This window comes from Gekko japonicus, unplaced genomic scaffold, assembly GCF_001447785.1.
Source record: "Gekko japonicus isolate JY-2015 unplaced genomic scaffold, Gekko_japonicus_V1.1 scaffold22, whole genome shotgun sequence".
In the NCBI taxonomy this organism is placed as follows: Eukaryota; Metazoa; Chordata; class Lepidosauria; order Squamata; family Gekkonidae; genus Gekko; species Gekko japonicus.
In genome coordinates, this window is record NW_015175971.1 from 1815388 (window position 1) to 1832684 (window position 17297).

Sequence of the window (17297 nt, forward strand, 5' to 3'; positions counted from 1 at the left end):
TGGCCAACCCATGGAGTCCCACCAAAGATGCAGAGTTAAAAAGTACCAAGGAAAGTACACTAGTATCCGGAAAACGCGCGGCACAGGTGGGCATCGGATCGTGGGAGCACTAGTATCCCGTGGCATCTGGCACCCGTCCATGTCCTGTCGCAAACCGGATGTTTTTCAGAAGTGATCGCACCGTGCCGCTTCCCGTGTGATCGGGCGCCCGTGCTTTATTTTGCTCCGGGGCAAACAGCTATGCCTCCCCCACCCCATGTTATCTGGCCCGTGTGACCGGGGCCAAAGTCAGTTTCTTAGTTCTGCCACAGTTTCCTGTGACCAAGAAGTGGGCCTAAGCAAATGAAGGGGCAGAGCTGTCATGACAGGGCAGGCAAACTTCTAAATGGCTACCACAGAACACACCAGTAAGACTGCCAGAGGAAGGGGGAAATCTCTTCCCTTCCTCAACCATCTGGGGCCGGTAATGAAGGGAGGCATGTGTCCCAGAGAATGCATCCTTACTTTGTCCCATCTGTCATTACCACACCTTGAACTAATACACAGCTACACTTTCCCATGCCTGTTTCAACTGTGCAGCAAAAAACCACTCCCCCACACCATATCTTTGGATGCTTTTGGGATTGACTCACACTTCGGAAACAGTTCCGTGCTTGTAGGTAGCCATCAAAATCACTTTGCTACATACTTCTGCTCTTTGAGACTAGTCACAGCAATAGGATTTTTGCATTTCTCACTTTCACGAGTGGATGGAAGTTCCAAGGCACCTTTACAGTGACGACAGAATCTTGGAGACGGGGGGGGGGGCGGTGTTTTTGTAACCTGAAACACTTCCAAAATTCCAGGAAATTAATTACAGATAGTCTTGAATTTTGGGAGTGTTTTGAGCCACTTCAGATATACCCAAGCTGATCCAACATAACGATTTTGGGGTGTATTTTCAACTTGAGTATACCCTTTTTTGTCAACATACCGCCAATTTATGGTGCCCCTGCAGGTTTTCCAGAGGTGGTTTGCCAATGACTGCCTCTGCATGGTAACCCTAGGCTTCCTTGGTGGTCTCCCATCCAAGGACTGACCAGGGCCGACGCTGCTTAGCTGGCCAGCGGTGAATTGGCACCCCCAAAATTGGGGGAAAAGCCACACCAACTGGGGGGATGGACACCCTAGATGACATCACCCAGAAGGGACATCATCTCGCTGCCGACATCACGTGGCAACGCTCTAGTTTTTGGGCAAAACTCTGTAGTTTGAGCTCAAATTTACCACAGAGTTTTGCCCAAAAACTAGAGTGTCACCATGTAATGGAGGGACCCACAAAAGCAGGGGAAACGCTGCCTGGGCTGGGGGGCTGGCGACCCTATAGCAAGGTGTGGGATGGTAAACCATCGTCCTGCTTTAGCCACAGCCATTAGCATATGGAATTACTCAAGTGCTCATTGCTTGGGTTTGATGTCAGACTCCTGGGCCCCTCCTTTCTCCCAGCTATGAGTTCACAGCCAGGTTCTAACCCATAAACAGAATGTAGTCCTAATTGATGAATTATTGGGGTGAAGGTGGAGGGCATTTCTCCACAGGGATAAAAAGAGAATGGGTTAAAAAAGAAAGTAGTTTAAAAGAGAAAGAAAAACGTTTCTTTGTCCCCTGTGAACACTGCAATATGTTAGCAAAAACAGAGAAATGACTCTCAGATGGATTCGAGTTGCACACACCTGCTAAACATATATTCTAAGAAAGCAGCATGTGAAATCTTCAGGACATTTTGGCTGCTAGTCTTGCCTTCCACAAACATCCCTTTGAACTTTATGCCACATAAAAAAAATGTTTTTCCTTTTTTGATGCCGTTTTTATGTTTTACACTTGTTGATGGCTTGCTATTCTGCCTTGTCAGCTTGGTTATTCCTTGTCTTAATCATACTATGTGCAACGTTTTCCTCTGTGCCATCGGACACCACCTCAAAACGTTCTGAGCAAGGGCATATAAATAGGTGCAGTGCAGAAAGAATCAAGACAAATACCCATCCCCCCTTCCCTTCAGTTGTTCTCCCCCCCCCCTTCATGCATACATCTCATAAAAAGCTAAATAATTGCCCATTTACCATCTCTGTCTCCTGGTGCCACTGCTCCCCAGTTCCTCTCACAAGATTTCCATCTCTGCAAGACCAAGACCGACGGGCCTGTTTCAGAGACCCTATTTCGCAAATTGCTGCCACGTTATACATTTCATTTAATGCCTTCTTTCTCAATGGCTTTTTTTTTTTAAGCTTGAGTGTCAGGTACTTAAAAGCAAGGCAGTCAGTGGAATGAGAGGCAGCATTATGAAGAGAACTCTGGCAGGCAGTGCGGCAGGACTGACTGAGATATCAAGAAAATATAATAATCATAGGAAGAAAAGAATGTTCCGGCACCCCGACTTATTCACCCGTTACTACCTCACCGTAACCAGCTTTCTTACCCCATGAGTGACATTACTTGTACATTGGGGCAGTTATACCAGGCCCTGAATATATATGAACCTATGAAGTTGCCTTATACTCAGGCCCTCACAGAGGTCAAGAGAGGCCCGGGCCACTTCCATTTTTGAGGGGGGCCCCCAGTAAATTAAATAATGAAGAAGTGCGAAAACAGTGATACAAAACTAATAGTATAATTGTTTACATTTAATACAATAAGAAAAAGAATATTGTAAGATTCTGTAATAAATGTTCCCGTTTTTATTTAGCCTGTGATATAATGTCAAAAGTGTAAATTTGAGGGCGCCTGTGAATGTGAGGCCCAGGCCAAATGGCCCTGCTGGCCCCCCCTCTCAGAGACTCTGCTTAGAGTTGCCAGCTCCAGGTTGGGAAATACCTAGAGATTTTGAGGGTCAAGCCTGAGGAGAGCCAAATTTGGGGAGGGGAGGGATCTCAATGGGGTATAATGCCATAGAGTCTACCCTCCAAAGCAGCCATTTTCTCCAGGTGAACTGATCTCTGTCGCTTGGAGATCAGTTGTTGTAATCCCAGGAGACCTGCAGCAACCACCTGGAGGTTGGCAACCCTACTTACACCGTATCAGGCCACTGGCCCATCAGGCCCAGGATTGCTTACACTGAGAGGCAATGGCTTTCCAGGGTCTCAAGCAGACACCTGAGTACTTTCAGGACACCTGAGCACTTTCAACTAGACATGCCAAGGAATGAGCCTGGGACCTTTTGCCAGCCACTAAGCGATGGTCCCCTCTACTTCCTTGCTGCCGCTCCTTATGCTGTAGGCTTGCTCATTTGCAAAGACACACTCCTATGCAAATACGAATAGCCTAAATGTTCTCTCAGATCTCAAGCTGGCAGCAGCATACTCTTGGATCTAGAACTCAGAATTTGTCAGCAGGATCCATCCGGATCATGCCACAAGGTTCTTGCTTGTAGGATTTTTAGCACTATGACAGCCAATGATTGGCATGTACCAAGGCCAAGAAGCTGCCACATGGGTAGCAGATTGGGCAAAACTGATCAGGCCTCCTCAGCCTCCCCGAAAGTCATTGTATCATCACTCTGTACCAAAACCCTGTTTTTGAATATACAGCAGTCTCACCCCACCCCACTTCCCACAATTCAGTGGCTTGTATCTTACCACTCCACTCATCCAAGTCTGAAGTCTTCCTTCCTCTGATGGAAGAAGCTCTTCTGTTGGAGGAAGGTGAAAAACCCAGCATTCCGCAGAACTGCACTGAAGCAGGTTATTCCACAAAGTTATCTTGGGTTATGCATGTCTATTTTAACCAGTGGCGCATCTGATTTGGTTGTTTGTATTTGCTTTAAAGTAGGAATCCAAGGTTGTCTCAAATGGAAGAACTGGGACTCTTGCTCTTCTCTCTCTCCCCTCTGCCAGATGCTGAATCTGAAATTCCACCATGGTACTTTGGAAATGTTCTTCATTTGAATTTGTCTCTGAATTTTGGCTCTCCCTGACCGTCTTGTTTTAAAAGTGAAGGTAATGGATTAGGAATCCTCCATTGTTCTAGCATTTTTATTTCCAGACACTTGTACCTTTTCTTCATGTTGCTGATGATTCAATGCACAGTGATAAAAATACTACAAAGCGGTAGTCTCCAAATGTGACTACGTATAACATTGCATCACAGTTCTTTTGCACCAGCTCACATCAACAACACCCCCCACACAGCAAATCTTGATGCAAACATACACAGGACAACACCAAGGTTGAACACATGCTCCTTAGTATCAAAGGAGGGGGAAAAGTTGTAAATAGACAGAAAATTATGACAAAGTGCACACACATCCCAATCCTGAAATTACTCTTAGAAATTTTCCTAGTTAGCTGGAACAAAGGAGGAGTAAAATGAAACAGAACAAATTTCTGGATCTCAGAAGGAAAGGAAAGATAAAAATCCACTTGTTGGGAAATCTGACAAGCTATGTGATGGATTCCACTTTTAAAAGCTTAGTAGTGCCGTACAAACAGGTAAAGAACTGTGAAGAGTTAATTCTTCACAGAGCCAGAGAGCTTTGAGTGGCAGGCTGTTCCAAGAGATCTGATTGGTTAGCATCAGCTGAGCCGAGAGAGACTTTAGAGCTGAATGCTGAGGAGGAAAATTCATTTGGAATTCAGCCCTGACTGAGAGCAGTTTAACACAGACAGGAGAACTGGGGAAAGTCAGCAAGGACCAGTGGGTAGTTAGAAAGAGACTCCCATTCGGGCCAAGGAAAGGGGATAGATCTTCTAGAGAGAGAAGAAAATTCCCTACCCAGTCAAAAAGGGAGTTAGCTTTGAAGAGTACAGAGATCACTGGTCTGGTGTGGTTAGAAACTTCTTTAAGAGTCATTTAAAAACTCAAGATGAGTACTGGTGCTTCCAGAGAAGGGGGTTGGGTACTGGAAAGAGTCTACCAGCCTTCAAAGAGTCAGAGAATACTCAAAGAAAGTTCCTGACATTGAGGAAAACACTGGAACAAACGCCTCTCAACATTAAAAATTGTAAGCAATTCTAAATAGCATAAGAAACGCTCATTAGCCTGAAACATAAGTGCTAAAGTCTGTGTATGTACTGATTTCACCTCAGAGTTATCTATATTGAGTTACCTCAGAAATTTTACCCCTAATTGCACCAGACCTTTCCCCTCTATGTGAATAAAATATGTTATTTTTGAATTTCAGAACACCTCAAGTGCCATTTAAGTTGTTTAAATTAAGCGGGCTCCTAGTCCTTCCCTCAGGTTCCTGGGCTGAGCCAACAGCCAAAATATCGCACTGTTACAGGGAGGGACAGCCAGAGTTCTTCAGCAAAGAAGAAAACATATCACTAGGGCGGCTCAGTCAGTAAAGGGAAAGAAAAACAGAGAAAATCTTGCCTCTGAGGGAGGGAAGTAGACAGGGCCATCATATAGCCCATACTCACACACTTTCAGCCTTAGAGGCTGGAAAGCTTAGCTTTAAATTAAAGCCAAAATTCTTCACCTACTAAATTCTGCACCCAATGTAAAATTTCTCTGCTTGCATAATATAATTGTGGAAGTGCAGAACATACAGCCAGGGCCACTGAGGGGTGGGGAACGGGGGATAAAGTTCCGGGGGGGTGTCACCCTGGGGACCAATGTTACTGGGTGAGTTATATGATGATTTCAGATTATGCTTGGGTTGTGTCTAAGGGAGGGCTGTTGGGTGAAGTCCGAGTGGTACAAGAGGGACAGAGGATCTTTTGCCTAAGGGTCCGTGGTGGCATACAGCCTTGGCTCCCTGTCAGCCAGTCCTCAGCAATAGCTTGGGAGTACTTTGGGTCAACCAGGTCCTGACATTTGGGAAGCCTAGGCTGGATCTACACTCTAATGAGAATGCAATGTTGCATCTAGCTCACACTAACTCAGCTTAGAGGGAACACTGGTTGGATTGTGCAAGGGCATTGTTCTTGAACACAGACACATGTTTTAAAAAATCGGTGCAAGCACAAAGCAAGCTCAGCAATGAAAGCCATTCTAGCTCAGCCTTCTCTCTGAAGTGCTAGTTTTCTTCTTGCAAATTACTATTTTTTAACTATGTAGCAGAACATTAAAAAAATGCAACCCTCTACCTGTAGTCTGAGCAGATACAGTCCACCATCCCATCTCACTCCTTTGCACATGCAAACAACCTCCTACTTAGGAGCCGGGTAGCAGACTGTACATCTCTGTAGCCCAGTTTCTGGTAAAGAGCCACTTATTGCTGCCGCCCCCCTCAAACCAAATGCCACTCCAATTTAGAGCTAACATGACAACCAGCACAGACCGTAATAACCCCCACCCCCCACCTGCGTATGTGGCTCTCAGACCGTCTACGGACTCCAGATGAAATGAAATTTTGACAGAGGAAAATACATATTGGCAACATCTCTTGATCCCCAATTCAAAGAGAAAATTGAAACCACGTTTCCATAAGATTCAGACACTGGAAAGAAGTCCATAATAAACACAAAGAGACAGGTCCTGTAATCCCCCCCCCCTTTCCTGGCCCATTACTGTTAGGCATCTGGAGGGGGACCCCAAATTGAATGTTGCAGTTGAGTCTGTTGAACCAGAGCAACTCACAAGGAAGTTTTTGCAAATGGAGGGCAAGCGAATTATGTTTCTGGGACAGGAGAAGCAGTTCACAACAGCAGGAATGAAAACACCTGGAGGGGGTAGTAGCCCTACACTCCACAAATGTTCCAATGTTTTGCTTTTCTACAAATGAATCTTCCCTCCAGGGAAAGACTCAGAAAATCTCACAATCAAAATTTCATTCAACAACCCACAAAAAACCTAGCTAGATCTGACTAAAAGAACAGCTCAGAATCATGGAATTATAGGCCCGGTTTGAAAACTTTCCCAGGCTGCAGACCAATCACTGGAGTCCAGAAGAATCTGCCAATCAATTGGAGTACTGATACTGCATGTCAGCATCATCACAGTCCACCAGGCCTCAAATCTAGAAAATGACCACTCCATAGAAGACACAGAGCAGAGATACACACAGAAACGTAACAGGTAACCTCATTTGAACATGAGTGATTCTGTTGCATATCTGTGTTGGGAAGACTGACTGAAGGAGTCAATCACATCTGATGCAGAGTAACAGAATTTCCATTTTCCAGAAATGGCGGAATGGAAGGAGACCAGTCTAGAGCAGTAAATCACACAGAGACATATTGGGTAACCTCCTCTATAGATAGGTGCTTTGGGGCTCCATCTGGGAATTATTGTCCCATACAGTTCCTAGGAGGCATTTTGGAGGGGGTGTATAACTAGATGATACACTGAACTATGCACAAGCAAATGTTCACTATTTAGTTTCTTTTTATATTTGTTTCTGTTTTTGGCAATGGTTTCAGATCATCACTTTTCACAGCTGTTTTCTGAATCCATCTGTATTATGGATACATGTGATTTTTATATGCAATTGGTGTTGTGTTTCTATTACAATGTACATCATTTATACATATAAAATATATATAATGCATAGTGCTGATTTCTCGATGCACAAATAATGTTGAAAAATGGATACATTTTACCAGGGAAAAATGGGTGTGAGGAAACAAAATAATGCACGCATAATTATGGATTTGAATTGCACTGGAAAGAAATTAAATTGAAATGGGGATTTTTAGGTCAAAACAGCAGAGATGAGAAATTTGAAACCATCCCTAATATTAACGGTGTATATAATCCCTCCCCCTCCCCCCAGATGTGCTTACCCTGTTATCAATCATCCAGGAAAACAGCCTGGGACACATAGATGTATTATGAGCTAGCAGGGCAGGCCTAACCACAGGGCATCTGGAGCAGCTACCCCGGGATGGGAGGTGGCCAACCTTGAATGGTGCTGCTCCCCCAACTGAGTGGGGAAGAAGAGGGAGAACAGGTTCCTGCTGCTGCTTGTCCCCTATAAAGCTTCTGCAAGCCAGCTTTGCAGGGGCCACGTGTGCCCATCCCCATCAATGTCCCTTCTAAGCTGTGGAGTCCTGTGAGCAAAAATTCTATTTTGTGAGCTACTGGCATTAAAGTTGTGAGCGAATTATTCGGCTACTCCATAAATTAGTTTGCTCTGGAGCCATCCTTCCTGAGCTAAGACAGAAATGTGTGAGCCAGAGGCTAAAAAACTGGGTTAGCTCACAGTAACTCAGCTTAGAGGGAACACTGATCCCCATCAAGGCTTGGGCAGCCGACTCGGGGGGGGGGGATGGCGGCAATGCCCGCCTGTGCCCTCCAGGGCTCAGGCAAGGTCCTTCATCAGTTGTTTATTTATTTTTCAAATTTGTAGTCTGCCCCCCCCCATGAACGGGCTCAGGGTGGATCACAGCAATGGTTAGGTCATTCGGCAACACATAGTTAATTAAAATATTAAAATGGCATTTAAAAACAATTTGCTGGACCCTAAGCTTGTCCTCTCCGGGCCACGTGGAGATGGTGTCTTCAGCAGGGGAGGCCGAGAGTGACCGCATGCCACCATTCCCTCTGGGGCTCGGGCAAGCCAGCTGCTTCGAAGCATCAAGAGATGCAATGGGGACTGCCGGGTACAGGAGGGTCTTAACAATGTTGCCAGTTAGTTATTAAAAGCCCAAACCCCCCCCCCCCCCGGCCACAATAAGGTCAGTGTTTCCTGCAAGGAGACTGTAAAGCAACTTGGCTTGTTTGTTTTTGAGTAAAGAAAATAGAAGAAAATTATCAACTTTGGGGTTTTTTCTAGAAGTAAAAAAGCTTATTTAAAAGGCATTGAGGGGGAAATAGCTGTTAGTTTCTTCCCCTCTGGCCAGAGAAACCAGCAAACAGCTTGTTTGTCTTTTTCTGGCAGCATAAACTGCCGGAGACCTCTGTGCGAGCTGTTCTGTAAGCCTCTTGCCACCTTGGCTCGACAGCAACCCGCCTTCTTCAGGACAGGGGCCTTCCCTTCCTTGGCCTCACTGGGGGGCCAATGATTCTGGGGCCCCATCCAGGAGTTTTGTCCAGGGTCCTGGAATCACTAAGACTGTCCCCGAGAGTTGGACTGTGGGGCAAGGCCACCAGTCACTAATGGGACACAGACCAGGCTGGAGGGACCTGTTATTGGACTCTGGGGTGAGTCCACGAGTCGTTAGCTGGAGGATTGTTAGTTGGGTCTGTGTGCCACACATCATTAGTTGGCGGTTGTCCACCATAGATCCATTGTGAATTCAGATGGCAAGTCTACCCAGCACTAGTTGGAGAAAGTCTGGGATGAACAGGCCCATCATGAGTCAAACTGTGCAGTGAGTCCATTTAGCACTGCTGGAAATAGTCTGGGATGAACAAGCCCATTATGAGTAGGGTTGCCAACCTCCAGGTGGTAGCTGGAGATCTCCCGCTATTTTAATTGATCCCCAGCAACAGAGATCAGTTCGCCTGGAGAAAATGGCTGCTTTGGAAGGTCAACTCTATGGCATTATACCCCACCAAATTCCCTCCTCTCCCCAAACCCTCCCCCCTCAATCTCTACCCCCAAAATCTCCAGGTATTTCTCAACCCAGAACTGGCAACCCTAATCACAAGTCAGACTAGGCAGAAAGTCCACCCACACTGGCTGGAAACAGTCTGCAATGAAGAGGCCCATTATGAGTCACTCTCTGAAGGAAGAAGAAGAAGAAGAACATAAGAACATAAGAACATAAGAACATAAGAGATGCCAATGTTGGATCAGGCCAAGGCCCATCCAGTCCAACACTCTGTATCACACAGTGGCCAGAAATACCAGTGCCATCAGGAGGTCCACCAGTGGGGCCAGGACATTAGAAGCCATCCCACTGTTGACGCCCCCAAGCACCAAGATGACAGAGCATCACTTGCCCCAGAGTCCCTATCTATACCTTGTGGCTAATAGCCACTGATGGACCTCTGCTCCATATGCTTATCTAATTCCCTTTTGAAGCCGTCCATGCTTGTAGCCACCACCACTTCCTGTGGCAGTGAATTCCAAGTGTTAATCACTCTTTGGGTGAAGAAGTACTTCCTTTTATCCGTTCTAACCCGACCGCGAAGAAGAAGAAGGAGGAGGAGGAGGAGGAGGAGGAGGAGGAGATTGGATTTATACCCCGCCCTTCACTACCCAAAGGTGTCTCAGAGCGGCTTACAAACTCCTTTCCCTTCCCCTCCCCACAACAGACACCCTGTGAGGTAGGTGGGGCTGAGAGAGCTCTTGACAGAAACTGCTCTTTTTTTCAAGAACAGCTCTTATCAGAACTACGGCTTGACCAAGGTCATCCAGCCAGATGCAAGTGGAGGAGTGGGGAATCAAACCCGGTTCTCCCAGATTAGAGTCCGCGCACTTAACCACTACACCAAACTGGCTCTCCATCTATTGTGACTGGAGATGGTCCGGGATGGACAGGCCTATTACGAGTCACCCTGGGGGGCACTTCCACCCAGCACTAGTTGGGGATACAGTCCTGGATGGGCAGACCTATTATGAGTCAGACGGTGGGGAGGGAGTCCATCTGTCATAGCCGGGAGTGTCTGGGATCTACTGGCACGTTACGAGTGGGACTGGGGCAAGTCCATTAATCACACGGGAGCCATGTCTGTAACACCGAGTGAGCCCTGCAACAAGCCCAGAAGAGCAGCGCCCCCCCACCCTTGCAAACACTCCTGCCCCTTGTCAGAACAGCCTCTCAGTAATGGGTTCCCTCACTCGGCACTGCCGTCACTGGGAGTAGGATCTATCGCTTTGCACAGGCAGTTTGCTTCATCACAGTAGCATAATAATAATATGCTTGGGAAGAGCTCACAGTTGTGAATTAATGTTTAAAAGCACTCAGTTTTGGGTTGTTGAAACCCACGTTAATTTGACAAATGGCCGCCATTGGAACTCAAGCGACATTAACATGGAAATAAGAGTTAACCTCCGGCGGGGCAGAGGGAAGGTGAGAGGCAGGAGGCGTCGGCAGAAAGCAGCCGTTTTTCACCCTTCTGCGCCTCCTGTAAATACTGCCGGTGTCGTGCCTATTTATAGAATAGTAATTTAGAGGCCAGTCGGAGGGAAATCTGAATGACATCTTCCTGCGATCACTTCTCTTAGGAGGCCCTCCTCCCCCAACTCTTGAAAAATACTTGCCCGGCCACTAAATCAATTTGCTTTCCACGTGTCGCTGCATTTGCTGGGCGATTCTTTTGCATTTCTCCATCAGCATCACCTGTTTGCGGGGAGGAAGGACCGCTGCAGCAGGGAACACCCACCAGTAGGGAAGGGCGACCAGGGTACAGCAATAAAGCTCTCCAAACTTGCTCATCCCGATTTAGGGTTCTCTGGCTGCGATTGAGACAGGCTCAAGGCAGATGTTTACTTTTTCAGATTTCTGGGGCTGAAACGTCTCCGAGAGAGAGCCCTGCCGTCTACACCATCCCTCATGAAGCTGCCTTATACCAAGTTAGATCATAGGGTCCTTTAGCAGCTTTTCAGGGGGAAGGATGGTCTTTTTGAACACTTGAAATCCTGTTAAGGGGAGATGCTGTGATGACCTTCAGCAGAGGTGCTCTGCCGCAGAGCTGCCAGGCTTCCTTATATGAATATATGAAACTGCCTTCTACCAAATCCACCTGTCCCAGGTTGACTGGCAGTGGAGCTCCAGCATCTCAAGCAGGAAAAGATCCATCCATACACCAGGAGATTATTTAAGGAGAGGTGCCAGGGTTTGAACCTGGCTGTGCTACTACCGAGCCCTTACCACCTCCTTATTTCTTTCGGGGGGGGGTTGTGTGTGCTTGGGGGCCTGGAAGTCATGGTGACTTCTGGCGACCCCAAATGGGGCTTGGATGTTCCAGTATTGCCTGCCTCTACATCCCAGCCCTGGTATTCCTTGGAGGTTGTCCTTCCAAGTCCTTGCCAGGGTCATCCCTGCTTAGGTTCTGAAATCTGATGAGATTGGGCTTGCCTGGACTACCCAGGTCAGGGCTACCACCTCCTTATTTCTTTTTTTTTTAATAAAGGTTTTATTTACTCTCCTGAAAAGGAGAGGTATTTTGCTTAAATAGAAAAATAGGGAGGGTATATAGTGGGAGAAAGAGAAAGCTGAGTGATATATTAACTTGTAAATTAATCTGTTAGTAATGTCCAAATTATCTTCTTAGGCTTCTTCTGTGTGCAGTCAAACTTCTTTCTTCAAACCAGTTAAAGGTGTTATCTATGTTAGTGTATTAGTAGTGTTCATTCGATGCTCTGTTAGTTAAAGTTTCCTCAAGGCGCATTCAGAACCGCTCCTTCGCGTGCTGGCTTCTTTTAAATTCCCGATTTCATGGAGGGGCTTCTTGTCACGGCAGGACCAGGGGGCGTGACGCAAGCAAGCAAAAGTCCAGGAACAGTCCGAGGTCAAGCCGGGCAAATCAGGTAGCAAGGTTCAAGCAGGTTTAAATCACAGTCCAAAAGCAGGGTCAGACATACCAAAGTTTCAAGTCCATAAATCACAACAATACCAGAGGAGTCAGAGATGAACGCAGGGTCAACAAAGCCAAAGGTCAAAAGCCGAGGATCAAGCCGAGAAGAATTCCACAAGGTCTGGAGCAGAGATGCAAGGATTCAGGTCCTGAACAAACGACGTTGCCAGCACAAATGACTGCTGGCAACAGACTTGCATATATACAGTGCTAGCTAATCAACTCATTAGCTAGCCAGGAGTGAGGACAGGATCCTGTCAGTAATCAGGGCTAAGAGATCTTCTGGCACGCATGCGTGCATTCTGCCTTCGCTCTCTCAGCTGTTGTCTTCTTACATTCCTGAGCCTGGTTACAGGTGGAGGCGAGTCTGATGATGAATTACTGGGCTGCAGCAGAGACTGATCCCTTGCAGGTGTTCCCTGGGAGGCTCTATCCTCCTCACCACTTAGATAGCTTTCAGCTACAGGATCCAGTCTTTGCCTTTCTGCTGCAGTACTGTCCTCAGGAGCCTGTTCAGGGTCCTCAGGAGCCTGTTCAGGGGCATCAGCAAAGGCAGGCATGACATCAGCAGGGGCAGGCATGACAATCGGGAGCTTCAGACCCTGGTGTCGCGCCAGGCTTCAAGTTGCCAGTTACCCCCTGCTTACACTGCAAGCCTCCCGCTTTCGCGGAAGAACTTGCCTTCTGGATCGTCTCCCGTCCGTCCATCCACACGTGGCCCTCTTCTCCGTATCAACTCTCCTCCTGTCTTGTTGGCCTTCATCTCCCAGTTTGCCTCAGTCTGGGGGAGAGACAAAGAGTAGGACTGAAAGGCCCGTCTGAGGCCTCAGGGCCCGTTTCCTCTCAGCCCAGCCCGCTGGGTGACCCTTTCAGCAAGCTGGTATCTTGCAGTGTTTGGTTCCCCTTTGTTCCCGCCTGTCTAAACTCGAAAAGGAAATGCATGGCAGCTGTTCAACCCTTCTCTATCTTGGCCTTCAGCACTGGCTTTTCCAGGTTTGCATTTTCCTGCTTCCATGCTGTTACCATACTGAGGCCTGGAAGGAGTACGGGAGAAAGATCAACATTTCAAAAAATCCCTCTGTCAGCCAAGACCGGCCCCTTTGGGTCTCCGCTCGCGCGGATTCCCTCCTCCACCGCGGGCGGGCGAGACGCCCTCGGGAGCGACCCGAGGATGCGTCCGCCATTCGCAGGAGCCAAACCGGAAGCCCCACCTCCTTATTTCTAAGGGGACGTGTGATGGAAGGAAGACACTCAACAGATGCCCTGAGGTATTTGTTGCTATTACAGAATACTGATTTGGTACCTCCTTGCTCAGCTTCTGGAAGGTCTTGACCTGCTTTAAGAACAGAAGGGCAGCCCTGTTGGATCAGAACCTTGGGCCAGTCACTTTCTCTCTCAGCCTAACCTACTTTGCAGGGTTGTTTTTGTACAGATAAAATGGAGGACAATACCACAAGCCATACTGTCCCCCCCCCCAATGGGGTATAAATATCTACATAAATATTCTCCTGTTCGTTCCCAGAAAAGCTTTGTTTCACATTGATGCTAAAAGGATGGAGATTAACATCTCCAAAAATCCATGCTATTTTGAGTCAGTGATTCTTCCCACTTTTCGACATGGGAGATCAATGTGCTGTCTCCGATTAATAAGACAAATTAGAGGAAGGCCATTTCTACAACAATGGGTAGAGGGAAACGCCTCCTTGAATTCTTTGCTATTTAGGAACACAAAAACAGGAAGGGGCCCCAGAGGTGCAGCAATTTTGTCTACCTCTGAAAACACCTTTTTACGTCAAAGGAGCTGGTCCTTAAAAGTTTTGCATTTTTAAAAAAGAAATATCTTTTACCCTTCGTCTGGTAACATTATGATTTTCTCACCTAAAGGTCTTCTTGAGAATCATGTCCAGAGACTGGACCCAAGGTCCCCAATGGAGGCATGAACGGAATTGCCTTTTTTGTGCAAAAACTACTTTACAGAATTTTAGTGAATTCCATAACACACGATATGGTAATGGCCATCAATTACATAGCTTTTTAAAAGAACTCTATCGACAAGTACTTGCTCAAATAACTAAATAGAGCCTCCATGTTCAGGGACAGTATACCTGTGGATACCAGATGCTGAAAGAGCTGATTGACTTAAGGGTCTGTTATCAACTTGACCGAGGCATCTTACTGACCGCTGCTGAAAACAGGGTGCAGGTATTGATGGATCTTCGGTCTGTTCCAGCAGGGCTCTTGTTCTCTTTTAGAAATAGTTCACAGTATAAATTATAAACATGCGTAGCATTTAAACTGGACTTTTCCTCACTGCTCAAAACATATTAGAGACATTATCTTAGATACATTATCTTGGTTATCCCTACAACAATCGTGCAAGGTAGACCTGTATCACTACTGTACTGCAGATCTCAATCTGTTTGCTGGATCACTTAATACAGAATAGTTATGCCTTAAACTATTAAAAGATCGTGCTTTGTAAATTTAAACCACAGGGATTCTAATCTTTTTAAGCAGAGCGGGCAAGATTCTAGATGATTCCACTTGTATGAGAAGTTCAGTGCCATTCTAAACAGAGTTATATGTTTCTAAACCCATTGCCCTCAATGAACGTAGACGGGTGCTTAAGATTGTACTGTTGGGATCCAACTTGGTTGGGAGATCACACACCATCTGGATCTACGGCATGCCAAATGGGACTATAACTCATTACCAGGAGGAAAAAAAACATTTACGTAATCAAATTGCCATAGGAGATGCTCATCGTGGGGCCAAGGTGTGAGAGAAACCCAGTTTTCCTCAGCATCCTCCAGGCCATAAATTGTAATTGTTTCTCCATTAAGGCTGATGATAAGAAATAGACAAACGGAAGGCAAACTGTACTGTGGGCAAGTCTTAGAGGCGGAAACAGGAAATCCCGTGCAAATACAGAGTATACAGGCCATCCCGGGCATCGACACAGCTGGACAGCTGATATTATTATTAGCGGCAACCATGAAAATACTCTGTGTGTATGTGTGTATTCAGGAGCTGCGGTGGCTCAAGTGGTTAAGATGCTGAACTGCAGGCTGTGGAAGGTCGGTAGTTCAGCAGTTCGAGACCTGAGTGTGCCGCATGACGGAGTGAGCTCCTGTCTCTAGTTCCAGCTCCTGCCAACCTAGCTGTTCGAAAGCAAGAAATTGCAAGTAGATAAAGAGGTACCACTTCGGTGGGAAGGTAACAGCGTTCCGTGCGCCTCGGTGTTTAGTCATGCCGGCCACATGACCACGGAAACGTCTTCGGACAGCGCTGGCTCTTCGGCTTTGAAACGGAGATGAGCACCGCAACCCTAGAGTCGGATTTGACTGGCTTTCGAGCAAGGGAACCCTTTACCTTTACCTATGTGTGTATTCAGGACTATTCAAAGAGCCAGTGCAATCCAAGTCTCAGGTTAAGACAGGGTGTTCCAGGTTCAAAGCCAGAGTGGATGGACAAAAGGAATTCCGTCTGTACTCAGCGAGTCATTAAATGGCGGGGTTCACTGTCAGAGGATGTAGTGAAAGCCACCGGCACAGATGACTTTAGAAAGGGACTAGATAGATTCATGAAGGATAGAAAGGTCCATTAGGGGCTACTAGCCATGGTAACTAAAAGGAGGCAACACCAGGGGAAGGCCCTGGTCTCTATGCCATCTAGGGAAATTGGTTGGCCACTGTGTGAAACGGAATACTAAACTAACAGGCCACTGGTCTGATCCAGCCCCCTGTCAACGGTGAAACTTGGGCCAGTCACACCCACCCACCCACATACACACACAACCCCCCCCCCGTCCGTTGTACCCCATGAGGGCAAAATGAATGAAAAAAGAGCCATGATTCCTGAGCTGCTTAAGGGTGGGGTGAAAGGTAGTGTGCCATCTAGTTGCAGTTGCAGCCATCTCCTAGAGACCCCAAGAAGTTCCACCTCATGGGGTTTTGAAGGCATGAGGTGAGCAGATCTGATTTGCCATCCAGGGCTCTTTTTGTAGAAAAAGCCCAGCAGGAACTCATTAGCATAATTGGCCACACCCAACATCAGGAACTCATTAGCGTATTGGGCCACACCCCTGACAGCACAGCTCATTAGCATATTAGGCCACACCCCCATGTTACCAGAAGTGTGGTTATCCAGCCACACCCACTTTTTGCTTGTTATTCTGTTTACCTTGTTTGTTGTCCAAACCCAGGGCCTTTTTTGTAGGAGGAACTCCTTTGCATGTTAGGCTACACACCCCTAATGTAGCCAATCCTAATGAGTTTCTGCTGTTGGGTGTGGCCTATTATGTTAATGAGTTCCTGCTGGGCGTAGCTAATTTGGGAGCCAGCCGGAACTCCGTTCCTGCCCAAAAATAGCCCTGGCCATTACCTTCCTCTGCATAGCAACCCTAGTCTTCCTTGGTGGTCTCCCATCCAAGTACTGACCACTGTCAACCCCGTTCAGCAGCCCAGCTCTAGGCAAGACTGAGCTAGTCTGGGCTATTGGGCTGCTACAGAGGTGGGATTAAATGTTATATAGATTGCCAGCACCAGTTGTTGCAAGTAAAATAGTTCATGGGCTTCCTGGAGACATCTGGTTGGACGCTAGAGGAAATAAAATGATGGACTAGCAGCCCCCCCCCCCCGACCCAGCAGGATGCTTCTTATGTTCTTAAAAATGATTCAGATGTTGACAACCCTGATCCTCATATCCTCCCATCTGTCTTATTTAAGGTCAAGTGCACATGACATGAATATTAGTTGCAAAACAATACAGTCGTGGTGTGGGCTGGGGATGGATCGGAGCAGCAGAGCTGGGGAAGTGGAATTATATTCCTCAATTCCAATCCTCCCTCAATCCTGGAGCTCACTGGGGTCCATTTCCCCCATTTTTGGTTAACGTTTAATCCATTAACC